This window comes from Drosophila takahashii, chromosome X (assembly GCF_030179915.1).
Source record: "Drosophila takahashii strain IR98-3 E-12201 chromosome X, DtakHiC1v2, whole genome shotgun sequence".
NCBI classification, from domain to species: domain Eukaryota; kingdom Metazoa; phylum Arthropoda; class Insecta; order Diptera; family Drosophilidae; genus Drosophila; species Drosophila takahashii.
In genome coordinates, this window is record NC_091683.1 from 25,247,819 (window position 1) to 25,261,205 (window position 13,387).

Sequence of the window (13,387 nt, forward strand, 5' to 3'; positions counted from 1 at the left end):
CATTGGAAAACCCTAGAAATTTCGATGCCTTTGACCCACTTATTCTACCTGGAATCGCCCAGGGATTTTGATTTTGATTTTGGGCCCATGGCAGAGCACAGCTATGATCCGGTTGTGTCCAGAAACAATTAACAAATATTTATGCAAATTGCATCTGGTTGAACAATTTATATATCATGTTCTGCGGCCAATGAACTAATTTGCATCTGCTCAATTTCGAATCGACATTAGAATACTGCCGAGAACGGATGACCCGGGATCTTGTGATCTGTTGTCAGGCGATTCGGCTTCGTTTTGGACTCCATTAGACCCAAGACGGCACGAGCCAGAGAGCTGGGATTCCAATTCCGAATCGGAATCGGAATGCAAATGCCAAATGTGAAGATGCAAATATCAAGGTCAACACGCGCTAGGGAATATCGATAGGGAAATCATATAATATCATATCATATCTGTTGTACAGTAGAGCCCTTGTCCACGAGGCAGGTACAGAGATTGGTATACTGATACACTACACTCAAAATAAATTTAACCCTAAATTTTAGAAAATCGCCATTAAAATTTCTTTTTTCTAAATACAAGAAAGTTATTTCTAAATCTAAGGAAATTTTTCTTAAGTCAAGAAAGTTTTCCTTAAATCCAGGAAGTATTTCTTAAATGTAGAAAATGGTTACCATGAACTAAAATCACCCTAAAATCTAGAAAAAATGCCCTTAAAATTAGAAATAATTTTCTGAAAAATAGAAAGGCAAACGAAAATAATAAAATATTTTGGCAACACTTTTTCTAAAAATGAGTGCCCTAACCCTAAAATTAAGCTAACCCTAAATAATAGAAACATTTTCTAAAAAGTAGAAAGTTTTTCTAAAAAATAGAAATAGTTGTTTTCACATGCTCTGGCACACCAAAATGTTCAATGCCAGAACTTGTCAGCTGCCGGGCGGCTGTACTCGTAGCGCAGACGGTTAATACGCTTGGTTAGAAATCGAATCGACCCTGGTTCGAGTCCCAGAGCAAACTATTTTTTACCTTTTTTTTAAGTTTTTTTTTTAAGTTTTTTTTAAAATTTGTTTTTTTACTCTTTTTTTTATTCTGTTTTTTTATTGATGGCAAGCGGTAAACCGAAAATAATTTGGTTTATATTTAGCTATTTACTATATACTACACATAATATAAATTGCGATAGCATAAATATATACATAAGTATATATGTATGTAAATAAGTAAAACGCGAATGGTCAAAATTATGCAATTAGTATTCAAATGTATTCTCCGCATGACCCTTTACATACAATGCTCGGTTTGCCACAGCAAATTTAAGTGCTACAATGGCCCAGTATGTAGGCCGTTCGCTCCTCGCGCGGGAGACCCGGGTTCGATTCTCACCGACGGACAAGTAAAAATGTAAGTTTTTTTCATGAAGATAAAATATTAACTAATCATAATTTCTACATTCCCAATCTTCCGCAGTCCCGTAGTCCACATTTACAACCAAATTTGGCTTTGGTTAGATAAGAAATCCAAGCGCAAATACATGATAATAAATACATAACCTTTAACATTCACAATATACAAGACTCACAACGCCTGCATATGTATATAGGGAGGAGTACATAATATAAACGTATATTAAAAAAAAAATCATGATTGAACATGTTTTTTTGTTTTGTTTTTAATTTCTATTTTTTAGGAAAATTTCCTACTTTTTAGAAATTTTTGCCCTTAAATTTAGTAAAATTACCCTAAAATTTAGAAATATGACGTCAAAAAAAATCAAAAATATAGAAAAATGTGACCCTAAAATTTAGGGCGAGCTTGTCTTGAAGACAAAAATAGGGCGATTTCCTTGACTTTAGGGTTAATTTTATTTTGAGTGTAAGTAGTCATTGAACCCGAATCAAGATCGAGCTGCCAGCTGCACATCTTAGGACACTCAGGTTACTAAAATATATACTGCCTAGGAAATCGAAAAAAACAAAGCACTTGAAACGCAGAGAGACAGGGTCAATGACTCTTTAGATCAGGACACAGTCCACTGTTCGCAATCAGGATAAACGAAGTAATGAAAAATGAAATGAAAAACGAGAACAGGAAAACTGTTTCATCGCTCTTTCTCTCCAAATGGCATTGAGTGCGGTCATTGGCGCAGGTCGCCGCTGTGCGCAGAAGTTTCCAGGAACTGCTGCCAAAAGGCTAATGACTGCTAGTCGCGATGCGAGCCAGTTACCAAGCCGAGAAACCGAGGGAAACGGCAGCAGCAGCAGCAGCCCAATGATCCCAACTCTAAGCGTACAGTCACGAAGGGCCTTCAAGGATGCCGCTGGGCAACTCAGCTGGATGACTCACAGCCCAGGAATGCGTCAAATCAGGAAATCTCTGGACGGGCCCAGGAATGCGACTAGCTACACCCAAAGAAATAACCATAGCTTACGTCTTTATAGTCCTTGTATTATAAATATAATAGATGTGGTATACAAGCGAGGTATACATAGATAATATAATGAAAATAATATAAAATACTAATATAAAACATGGTATAGTTATAATATTAAATAATGCAATAGTATTGTAGTATTACAGTGTTTAGATTTTGTAGTTTTGATTCTATACCGAAACTTTCAAAAGAATAATATGGTATAGTAGATGTAATACTAAATAATATAATATATTATAGTATAGAATTATTATATGGTATAGTAGATATAATACTACATAGTATAACATATTATAGTAGATATAATGCTAAATAGTATACTGTATTATAGTATAGTCTTATAATATAGTATGTATTTAGGTATAGTATTATATATTATATAAGATAGTATTACATAATGTTTAGATTTTGTAGTTTTGATTCTATACCGTTAGTTTCATTTAATATTTGCAAAAGAATTTATTTGGTTACTATGATCATTTTTTATCGCGTGTAGTTATGGGATATTGGTGGATAGTGCAAAAGGACTGGGTTGGCTGCTTCCGTTCGAATCGGATTCGAGGAATCCCTGGGCGATTAGATCATTAATTGTGGAACGATCGCTGCGATAGCGACATCATTCGATTTGATAACGTGTTTTGCGCCACTCGCACTCGCACTCACATATCTCTGGTTGCGATTTATGCATACCACTTATATAATATAGAATATAGAATGCTGATTTCACACACATCGCATATACATATGTGGAAACATTGAATTTAATGCGCAAGTAAAGCTTTGCCAGCGATTGCGAACGCAATTCTATCAATATATTCCAATGCGTATTAGTATTATATTATCTTCCCCAGTACCCTGCATCTGAGGTATATGGGGCTTGGGGAATGAGGCAAAAGCTTTCTGCCCCCTGATATTAATAGGGTATCGCCTCTTCGGTGTCTTTCGCCTGCTCCTTTGGCTCGTGATGCAATATTTAGAATTGTTTTCTGATGCTGACGGCGCTGCTTTAATGCGCGTCGCGACCTTGGGGCCGCCGAACAAAGCACCATTCTATACTTAAACACAAAACGCAATAAATAACAAATTTGCCACTGCCAAAAAAAAGAGAAGCACACACACTCGGCATTAAATACCACACAGGCACAGAGTGCGATGGGGATGGGGATGGTATCAAATGGAATCGAATGTTGTGGAGTCGAAAGGCATGGAAAGGGGTTTGGAGACTGAATGAACAACGCTTTGCACGCCTTTAACATACCCGAAATACGAGCAGTCCCCTCACAGAACACAGTCACAAAAGCAATCATCGATTGAAAGTTGTATATTATTCGACTATTTTTGTTTCCATACGCTATTTAAATTAACAGTGCGTTTCATTACTGTAGAATAATTATCATTAATCATATTAAATAAATAATATTACAGCTAATCATAAATACAAATAAGGTATCAATTTAAATAGTAGGTATGTTTTCATTGGTTTACCTAAGAACATGATGAGTAACAGATATTTTTAAAGAGTACAAATTTTTATTTGCATTTTCAAAGAGTTTTACCTTTCGATTTCTAGCATATTAAGTATTAATTGATCACTAACCAATTAAAAATTCGGTTTCCACAAGTGAAGTAATGTTCCCAAAACTGCAGCCTAATGTCATTATATCCAATTAAAATTGACTAAAAATTAAAAGCAGATGTTTTAGCACAAAATTGACTAAATGCCATGCTAGTAAATGCCAGAAAAATAGACCGCAATACCGAGGAGGAGTTATGTTTAATTGGCAGAGTAGGTTATTCATGATAGCTACAAACAAAAGCAGCTTATTGACCTGCAAAAAAAGAAACCAAAAAAAAAAAGCAAAACAAACAACATGTGTGTATGCATTCAATAGAGCAATTTTTCCACTTTAATGGGTCTTTTGTTATCAGAACGCATTGAAGATTAATGTAGTTTCAAATGCGAACACCATTAAAGCGTTGCCAGAATATCTAGGCATCCTGGTGATGATGATGATGATGATGATGGCTACCTTGAACCGGAATGGAAGTCGCTTGTTTATTTCACCAGAGGAGGGGGATGGATGACCCGTTCCCATCCATGGAATTTGCCAAGTGAGTGTACAAGTGTAAACAATTTTGCTGTTGTTGTTTTCTTGTGCTTCCCGAAAGTTCTGCGCAGAAGAAACCGAAGAAGATAGTCCTAATGGACTAAACAACAGACAAAACACTCGCCCCATACGATTTGTGGCGCGAAATATGCTAAGCAGCACAAGCACACCTCGTTATTATCGAGGTGCTCTTGAACTTGAAAAGCGACTCGAATTCCTGGTAAGCAACAAAAGCATAAACAACGAAGAATTAAAGAGAAAAATACAAATAAATACAGAAATAAATGCGAGAGCCTCATGACAACAAAGATGTCGCAGGCGGTCGCTTGTGATCTGGACATTGGCGGAACGGGAATCAAGTGGAATATTATGAAATCCGCGACAATAACAAAAATAAATCAGACCGTTCGATCGTATCGTATCGTATCGAATGGTATCGAATGAAATGGAATGGAATGGGTTGGCTGGCAGCTCATCTACATATTCCCCATCGCACCCATCCACCTCTCACTATTCGAAGCCCCCTGTCGCCCAGTTCATCCTTGTGGCCTTGAGCATTCATTAGTTTCCCATTCACCAACGCAACACGAAGCCAGAAGCTGAATTCTAAAAACGCCGCCACTCGAGACGTCTTGAGAATTTCACGGCAATTGAGCGGACAAAAAACGTGAAGAGCTTCGTGCTGGTATGCCATGTCAGGTGCGCTACAGCGATTATACAATCGCCACCTCTAACGTAGAATACTACCAATTATCACCCAGATGGGGTGTGGATTCTGTGGACATTATATGCTCACTCGTCAATATCCTTTCGAAGATATCAAAAGATCTAAGGCGAACTGGTGCCCTGAAATATTGCCATTCATTTCCAAGATCTATAACTATTTGGTATGTCCCTTCAATATCTCATTAAATATACCTTTATAATCGTTACAACTCACTTAGAATAATACCAAAGCTTATCAGATAGGATCTGCTTATGTGGGGATTATTTAACCTCAGGTTACCTCATATCCTTCCATTTCAACACTTCAATATAATAGATAAGATTTATAGATGTTGTGGGAACTATATCATAACTCAGGTATTTGCTTTTATTTCCAAGATCTCCTTCTGTGGGGATTATATCCTTTTATTTTATCACTTTTAAAATAATTACCAGGCATATCTTGGCGTACCAAACACCACACACACACCTTATATTACCATTTCCCAAGCTGTCACCCAAGACAAAAGCCCAGCGAAATCGGACACCCTTCCCGGTTTGGACGATGGTCAAAACAAAAAACGATGCCTGGCCTCGTAAATTGTTGTTTTACGTAAGCCAAGTCATTCATGCCGGGCGTGAAAGAACCCGAAAAAAAGAGCACGATCATCAGAATCCACCTCCTGCTGCTCCCCTGCACTTTTGCAGAGCTCTGGCTTCCAGGCTAGGAATACGTGTGAAAATGCCTGCAATTCATTGAACCCGTCTGGGGCGGGAAAAAACACACACAAAAAAACTGTTTGCGCTGCATTATGCAACCAAAACTTCTGGTGGTGGGGGTGGGATCCACTGCGTCGTCTACAATTCGCTACAAATAATACAAAAATATAAAAAATAAATAAAAAACAACAAACAAGAAGCACCCAAACAGAGCTGTCCGCTCGTAAATATGCACAGAATATGCGGTTCATTAAACTGCCACCGGCTACTGGCTTGTTGATCGGTTAATCGGCTTTAAGGGCCCGTCCCCGTCCGAAACCGAAACCGTAAACAAAACTGCGACATTTCAAGATCTAGAAGGTGGAAGGGCCCCCGTTTGAGGCCGTGGGGCAGGGGTATTTTGAATTGGGTATTTTGTATTTGGAATTTTTGTATTTGGAATTTGAAATTTAAAATTTGGCTAGACGTCATTCAACCTGTTGTTGTTCATGACTCATGGGGCAGCCGTCCGTTCACAGCCCTCAGTGGCCTTGAATCTCTGCGTTTTTGATTATCTGATTATAGTCTTACAAAAATAAGGGCAGCGAAGAAAGTGAAGCTTTTACTTTTACTGGGAGAAAGGGAGAACTCTAAGCCATTTAGGGATTCCTTAAAGTGACTGAAAAAATGAAAGAATCATGATAAGAATCCAAAGATTATTAAGAAGTTACCTGAAGAAATAACAAGTGATTTCTTTTACCCGGGCGAGTAAATGGATTTTAAAACTAATACTTGTATTTGTTGTTTTGTTTAATATTTTTATGATTTTAAGGGCGTTTAAAACAACATATTATGGGTTTAAAACAATATATTATGGGTGTTTGTATTTTTTTATATTTTCATATTATTACTATTTTTATTTAAAATTTCCTGTATAATACTTAAAAATGCTATAATCTGAATTATATGTATTTTACCTTAAATATTAATCTTTTGTTTGAATGTAAGGATAAGAACCCAAGGAATCCTGAAGATTAGTAGACAAAAACCAAAAGCACCATAGATCTTTAGAGACTTCCCTCAGTAAGCATGACTTGGGGCTTCTTTGGAATTGTGAACTAAGGGCGCGTGTCTGGGTGGCAATGAACTCTGAGAGGGGGAGGCCCTGCCTATCTTACTATTCTGCCTTGCGTAATTATTCGAAACGGGTTCGTCGCGCATTCCCGCGCTTTCCGACCCGAAAGACTCATTATAATTACCAAATGAACTGCTGCCGATTATATAATGACAAGCGATGCGCCACTCCACTCCTATCCGATTCAATCCACACCACACTTCACTCCATCCATAGACGAACGGCCTTGAGCGCGGACGCTGACACCTCCAAACGGAGCCGGACCACCAGGCATCATCGTCTCGGTAGCTTGTGTGTTTTTGAGCTACAGCTAGAGCTACAGAATGAGCATGGGCTTGAGCTTAGATGGTGACCAGAGACCAGAGACCAGCGACCAGAGACTAGCGACCATAGACCAGAGTTGGCAACACGTCAATGCCCAATCTCAGTCTCAATCTCAAGCGGTTTGTTTAGCATTCTTGGCGCGGTTCTGGCTATTGCGCCATAACGGGCTGGGTGGCGTGGGTCGTGGGTAGTGGGTAGTGGGTAGTGGGCATTCGAGGGGTTCGGTTCTCGATGGTGGTGCCTGGAACTGTGAACCCTGGTTCAAGCACCTCTGGGGTGGACCGAACCGCCTCCCCCTGAACGGCACGCATAAATTTAAGTATTCCGCAGAATCTGTTGGTCGTTCGATTTGCGTATATGGAACCGAATATCACCCCGATATCATCAAAGGCAGCGATCGGATAATGTGATTGGGGGGTTGGTTGTATAGTCTCTAATCGAGAATATATAATGCGAATTCTTCTTGACTTTTTTTTTGCCAAAACAAATGACAATCCAATTTCATCGCGCATTCCTGTTTCCCCCGCCACAAAACGGCGGCATTAGTAAAAGTTCGAAAACAAAACAAGCTGTATACCTGATTTTGTTGAATGATTCGTAGATTTCCGGATTACTAACAGGCGGGCAGGTGGCGTGCTCTTACTAGCTCTGTTCTAGCCATTCTAGCCAGTCTAGTCAATCTAGAATGACCATCTGCCTGAGAAAGCCCGCCAAAATGGCAAAGATGACTGAAATGCTCGTTGGGTTTTTTTGTCATATTCTTTGAATGGCGCTCGTAACCCCGCCCCGTTCCCCTGGAACCGCTTAGAACTAGATCTGCGTGCGTGGCTCCATTGAAACCTCTCGTATTGGGTTGTAAAAAAAAACACTATCCGCGAGGAGACCAAAACAGAACAGAAACCTCGTGGACGATCCATGCCGTCCGTATATCGAGTGTTTACGTTTTGCCTCTGATAGTTTTCGGATCTTCGGATCTTTGGACTTTTCGGCATTCAAGGTTACTCTTGTTTTCATGTCCATTGACCTATTTGGTTTTACAGGCATGCAAATGAGATTTTGGCTGGCTTGTTGTTTTGCGTTTCGGTTGCCGGGCCATTTGGTGGTAAGGTGGTAAATTCCTGGAGGGGCAATGCAAGTCCGCGAATGAGTCATCGAAGGGCCTAGGATGACGCAGTTATCAAACCCATCGAAAATAGTCACCCTTAGTCACTCTAGGAAAAAAGTGCTGGGCACAGCACAAAGTGTCCGATTGCACTCGTCGTGGTCATGGGCAGTCCAAGTATTTTTAGCTTTGAACTTGGAGACCTTTGTTTGTTTGTGGCGATTGGGTAACACGTAGCACGTTCATTGTGCCAGGTGTTTTGGCCCCAGAGTTTCTCAGTTGCAATCTCCGATGCTATCAATAAGCTATCAGTATTTTTGCACTTGAGAAAGTGCGTCATGGAATGTGCGTCATCATTTGCTGGGAAATCTTTGAGGTTCCTTCCCCAGCTTTAGTCGCTAATGAAGTGTTGGCCAAATAATCAAGTAAGCAACGAGTCGAATCGAAAATTGCTCCTTTTGGCTCGAATACTAAAAGACTGAAATCCAAATCCCCGATTGTTGTGTTTGCTTCTCCGGATTCTAATCGGATTAAATCGACATGTGCACTCGTCCCTCGTTCAACACACAATGCACACACAATGGGCTCTCTGTCTGTCTGCCTGTCTTTTTGTGGCCGGCAATTTAATTAAATTTTCTATTGCAGACATTTTTACCACCAAGCTGACCCCCAAGAACCTGCAAATGCTTGATTAATTTGTGCTCCTGATGGAAATGAAGTGTGGTCTTAATTGCCACTTGCATTTGTGCCAGCGATTCGGAACTGAAAGAACTGAAGGCTTAGAGCAGCAGGGTTTTGTCCATCAACATCACTCATACGCAACGGTGAGCCAGAGGCAGGTGAGCACTTTTGGTGTTGAACATGAGTTGCCAAAATGTATCCTCACATTTATCAAAGCCTTGTACTCTAAATCCTTTCGTAAGCTGAATAGACGCTGTGTGAGCATAAATCAGAAAATCTGGCTTGGCCAAAATTACTTTTATTTAATATTTATTTTGCATTTAAATTTCTTAGAGCAATCATTTCAATTCGGAATGAAAAATAAGAAATTCGATAGAGTTTGTTTATTTGTGGCAGATTTTAGTTGATTTGCAGGGCTTCTGGTTTTTTAAATCGTTAAACTTGTGAATGGTCTCGAGTGCCCTTAACAGCTAAGGTTGTAAATCTGTATTATTATTATTAGCTGCAAGCAAGAGAGTTATTTGCTCCCTAAAATGTATAGACCTAATATTGTTTTTTTTGGTTTGTGAAGGTTCCATCTTTTAAAAACGTATAAAATGAATTGTCTGCTTCGGATCGGAATGCTAGAAGAATACAAATAATTTTTTTGCTGCTGTACTATTTTTATACCCGTTACTCGTAGAGTAAAAGGGTATATTAGATTCGTGCAAAAGTATGTAACAGGTAGAAGGAAGCGTTTCCGACCCTATAACCTATATGTATTCTTGATCAGGATCACCAGCCGAGTCGATCTAGCCATGTCCGTCTGTCCGTCTGTCTGTCCGTCTGTCTGTCCGTCTGTCTGTCTGTATGAACGCTGAGATCTCAGAAACTACAAAAGCTAGAAGGTTGATTTCCCACACATATTCTTTGGCTTCCTACGCAGCGCAAGTTTATTTTAGCCGAGCGCCACGCCCCCTCTAACGCCCACAATCGCCCACTAACGATTTTAAAATGGGTCCTGCGCCCACATCTTTAAAGATTTCCGAAAAGTAAAAATGCAATTTTGTTGTGTATATTTATTCCTATCGAAATGTAGAAGACATTTTTCAAATCGGACCATTCATTAAAAAGTTATACGCAATCAAAATTTATATATCTATCTCCCTCGCACTCCCTTTAGCTGAGTTACGATTATTAGTCGGGATACCAACCCGAGTACAGCGTTCGCACTCCCTTTAGCTGAGTGACGGGTATTAGATAGTCGGGACACCAACCCGACTATAGCGTTCTCTCTTGTTTACTTTGGAGTCTATAATTTAAAAAAATTTTCAGAGCTACAAAATAATGGCTGGCATAAAAACAGTCGAAAAATAAATAAAAAATGGTTGGAAAAATAAAGCTTGTACTTTTTTTTTCATATTTTCTTCTATTTTAATTTTTAGAAAATAGTTTAATTGAACATATTGGATAAATATCTTATAATCCTGCAATTAAATGTAGGTAATGTGATTATAATTGTGTGATACGTTTTCTCAGAATCGTATAAAACAGATGATATAGACTGGTCGCCGGTTTAAAGACGAGCGGAAAAGATATCGGCTACAACAGGAACACACACCATATATACGTGCCTTAGAGTTCTACAGGTTCTGATCTCGGCTGCATTTCCACCGCCAGGTGGCGCTGCTACTGCTGGGATTCTCGACCTGAAATCGTTTTCCCCCCTTTCTTACTACCATTCCCATCCAATCGAACCGATCTCGTCTCTCTTCTGACTTTTCGGGCCTTTATGCAATGAGGCGCGCTTGCCACACCTGGCAGGTAGCTGGTCATCTGGCCGGAATACTTGTAGGCCGACTTCATGTAGGCTTAACAAAACTTTCACCGAATTTTTCAAGTGACAAGCACTCGGAATTCATGGATCAAAGACGACAAAAGATAATGGGAAGTATATACCTATAGCCGAACTAAAGGCAAATATGCTCTCGTACTCGTACGTACACGATGGTACGTCGACAATTTCGCTCGTTCGAAGGTCACTTCTCCCAAAAAAATAACACAACAAAAATAAAATAAAAAACCGATATCATACTCGGCGCAGCGTTTCGAAATTTAGCCAGATAAACAGCATAATTAATATACAATATACAATTCGAAACCCGTTTCAACTGGAATCCGTTAAGTAAACGGGGCCCGCCCGCCGACAATTGTATAATTTCGGGCAAAAAGGGCGTGTGGATTGTTGAGTGTGGAGTGTTGAGTTGTGTGCATTGCGCAAATCCGCCTCCATGTGGCTGGTCTTTTGCAGTTGCCTTCACCGTTAAAGGGAAAATGAAATGGTTAATACCCAATCGAAATCTGGTCAAGGTCGGTGGGGCTTGTGGGGCTTGTGGGGCTTGTGGGACACCAGACACCAGACGCCAGACACCTAAGCTCTAAGCTCGTCGGCTCAATTAACTTCAATTCGATTGCGGTCGTCTTTGGCGATTAGTGTCTGCAGGGAGCACTGAAAAGGGGCAAGGACGATAGTCCTGTACGGGACATCTGGGGTCAGTGGCCAAATCAATAGGCTAGGTAATAATGAAGTAACCTGCGTGGATTTCCAAAAGTCAAAATATTACGAAATTGAATCCGCACAAGCCCAGGCTTGTGATGTGGTTGCATAATCACATCCACGCTCGTCGTAATTTCATTTGGCCTGCGTACTTTTCGGCGGGGGAGTTGACCAATGGGATATGGAAAGTCGGCGCAGTGACCAAACGGTAATACGTGGAGGGATGTGGTTCATTCCGCACAGCCAACAGGCCAAAAAAGGACAGCGGTATGAGAGACATACCATGACATAATTATGAGAAACGAGAGTTTTGCACCGAGCTTAAAAGGTTTTCGCGAATTAATTAGGCATAACGTAGAGTGACAAATTACAGACAACCAAAGTGTGTTATTATGCTAGGAATTTTTCAAAGCATATTTGCTTATAGATATTTAAATTTCTTATATTATATTTTAAATATTTTAATAATTGTAAGCTGATATTTAACTAAATATTTTTCTATTCTATTAAACTCTATAACCGAATCCATTTTAAAAAGGAAAATATCTGCACATGGAGGAAGGTATGTCTGTATATCTGCTGTCAATATTTTTATTCGTTTAATAAATCGGATTATGTTGGGCAATCTGTTACGAGGGCTTAAGAAACGCAGCACCAACGAAAAATCGGTCTCCGCCTGAGTCATTTGAGTCGTTTCCCTAACTGCTTCCTCCCCCCGGGGCTCTGAGTACATCAATAAAATTGTCCACAGTCCGAAGCAAAAGCAAAGAAAGGCAAAAGGAGCATGGAGGCGTAGTCATCTGCGATTTACAGCCCCATCAGCGAGTCCCGCACTTGGCAGGAACAGTAAATACTTAATAAATTTCCTACCCTCTTCTAAGGAATGGGAATGGGAATGCTTGTTTGCCTGGGAATTTCCGTCTGCCGATCATCCGGAGAGGTATACGTGACCCGAAAGGCATGGCCATTGTGGCCAGTTGGCCATGATCTGGTTAAAATTCGCACATGAACGGGGGGAACATGGTTCGAATACCGGATACCCAGACCCATCTCGAATCCTTGGCTCCATTCGGTGCTCCGTTTATAACGTGTAATAGCTGCGGTAATTGTCACGTAGCAAACGAAAGGACACTTGACCGGCCGCTGGGAATAGGCCCATGTGCTGTGGGGAATGATATGTGAGTGGAAGTTGAGGAAGGGTATCTAGTATGAGTGGGTATACCTATTAGGGTAGTGGAAACAACGATAGTGGGCACCATCGAACATTTTGGCTATCGGTATTATCGATATTTTCAAAAATCAGAGAAAATAAAAACAAAGGAAAATTCAATATAAGAAATAATCTAAATGATACATTTTATTGCTTTGAAAATACAAAAAAATACTTGAAAATATAAATTACTGAACTATCCTTATTAAGTCAAGACCATCGATATTTTCTAAATTGTAAAACCATCGATAGTGCTATCGAACGTCGAGTGAGAGGAAAAGTTCGGAAGGGTATCTATCGAACATTTTGGCTATCGATATTATCGATACTTACGAAAATCAGAGAAAATAAATGACAAATTATAAAAACAAAGGAAAATTCAAAATAAGAAATAATCTAAAAAAAACATTTAATTGCTTAAGAAATACGAAAAATTAGTTGTAAAAATAAATT